The 2371-nt window shown below is 45.0% G+C and overlaps 1 pseudogene; it reads right to left on the minus strand.

Annotated features, from left to right (window-relative positions):
- Positions 1-1422: 1422 nt before the first annotated feature.
- On the minus strand, positions 1423-2371 carry LOC122429207 (annotated as a pseudogene).

A 2371-nucleotide genomic window follows, 5' to 3' on the forward strand; every position in this document is an offset into this window, starting at 1 on the left:
TTGTTTCATTATTTATAAAACACTCTGGCACCTGGATTGGAGAATTGGATAGTATGTTTGGGGACGTTTTCAACCTCTATAACCCATTCACAAATTGTGTCAGTTAGATAATCTATTGCACCCTTGCCATGTCCTCTCATGGAGGGGACAGACATTCATGTTATATTTTTTGGTCAGCCCAGCTGATTGTTTTGCAAGGAGTTTCGTAGTCAATGAACATCAGCAAAAGGCTTGGAAAGATGAACCCAAGGGAGCAACATGTTAGCTTATGGGACAAGTTTCCAGAAACTCGTGGGAATTGCTTTGATGGGTGCTAAAGTTCCTGTGGCACCCAGCGGTCAGTAAATGTGGGTGATGCTCAGTACATAACCCTGCAGATCTATGAAACGAGGGGAAAAGTGATTCATATTTGTAAAGATTCTATGAGAAATAAACATTGTTTCAGGGAAAGTCCCTTCAAGCAAGAGAGAACAGAGCAAAAACTCCCCACTGAATATTTAACCTCTCTCTCTTAATTCTCTAATTTTTGCATCCAGGGGTTGTATTCACCCTCCCCACCTCCTCTAATTTCTCTCATCCTTAAGTGGACAAAGTCCCTTCTCCTTGAGACTACCCAAGAGAGGCTAAAGTTAAAAAAAAAAAAGGACACTATTATTAATAGAAACAAGGAGGAAAGGGAAATCAAGAGTATAAAACTACAAAAGAACAGAAAAAAATCGCGGTAAAAGAGAATTTTCGACTTTCTCAGACAACTTCAATTGACTCTAGATGATCTAACTGACACAGTTTGTGAATGGGTTATATAGGTTCATTTCCTCCTTCTTAAGTCCCTTCTGCGTCTTAGAATCTCCTCTTAACCATTTCTGAGTTTCTCCTTCTTCCTCTCTCTCCCCCTCCACCACCCATTTTCCCCTTTCTCTCTGCAGATCCAGTCACTTCCACAGAACAGGAAGATCATGGCCATGTAAGAGTTGGTAATTCATCCCTGAGTAAAAAATTTTATAAATTAAAGCTAACATTTGCTAAAGAATTACTGTATGCCAGTTCTTTACCTTTAGTGTATTATCACATTTAATCATTACAACTTCCCTGTGAGGAAGCGATCTAAACCTTAGAATTAAGTTAAATGAGCTGCAAGAATTCACATGCCTAGTGATTGGTAAAGCCAAGTCTCTCATCCTGGTCTGCCTGGCACTAGAGTTCAGGTTCTTGACCACTGTGTTAGATCTGGATCCTCTTTATCTCAAATCACACCGCCATACATAATGCTGATGACCAAGCACCCTGTTCTCTCCCACAGGCCCAGGGTGAACAGTTAGCTATCTGAAGACCACCACTTCAGGTCTCGTGAAAGTGTGTTTGAGGAGTTGATGAGTGTGCGTTCTGCATTGTAAGACTTCCCAGATCTTCATCTTTAAAGTGTCACCCTGGGGCGCTGCCCCTTCCCATCAGTTTGAGGAAAGCATTTTTCACATCCTTGTTCCTCAGGCTTGAGGAAGGCTGTGGCAATGTTATAGAAAAGGGCCATTTTCTTGCTACTATTTGACAAAGAATCAGAGCCAGGGCTCATGTACGTGATGATGCATGGAATAGCAAACATGGTAACCACAGTGATGTGGGAGGCACAGGTAGAGAAAGCCTTTATCCGCCCCTGGGCTGAGCGGATCTTCATGATGGTGGCAAAGATGTTGACATAGACAACGACAATCAGGGAGAGTGGGACCACAATGACATTGAAGCCTGTGATGAAGTCCACCAAGTCATTGAGGGATGTGTCTGCACAGGCCAGCTTCAGGACCGCAGGGATCTCACAGAGGTAGTGGTCAACTTCATTAGGGCCACAGTAGGGAAGGCGCATAGCAAAGAAGGTATAGGACAAACCACCCGCCACACCATAGGCTGCACAGATGCCCACCATGAGAAGGCACACCCAGCGGCTCATGATGACCTTATACCGGAGAGGGTGGCAGATGGCCATGTACCTGTCCACCGACATGATGGAGAAAAGCCAGGACTCAGTGATCCCAAAGAGGAGGAAGATGTACATCTGGGCCACACATCTAGCAAAAGAGATGGCTCTCTTCTTGCTGAGAATGTGCACGAGCATCTGGGGCACCGTCGTGGTGGTGTAGCACATGTCCAGCAGGGAGAGGACACTGATGAAGAAGTACATGGGCGTGTGGAGGCGTGTGTCCTGGTGGATGAGGGTGATGAGGAGGCTGTTGCTGACAAGGATGAGCAGGTAAAAGACCAGAAAGAAGGTGAAGAGCAGAGGATTGGTCCTGGGGTTTGAGGCAAAGCCCAACAGGATGAATTCTGTCACAGCGGACTGGTTGAGTTCCTGCATTGTGCTCTGCCTGTTTAAAGAATT

The sequence above is a fragment of the Cervus canadensis genome, chromosome 2 (assembly GCF_019320065.1).
Source record: "Cervus canadensis isolate Bull #8, Minnesota chromosome 2, ASM1932006v1, whole genome shotgun sequence".
In the NCBI taxonomy this organism is placed as follows: domain Eukaryota; kingdom Metazoa; phylum Chordata; class Mammalia; order Artiodactyla; family Cervidae; genus Cervus; species Cervus canadensis.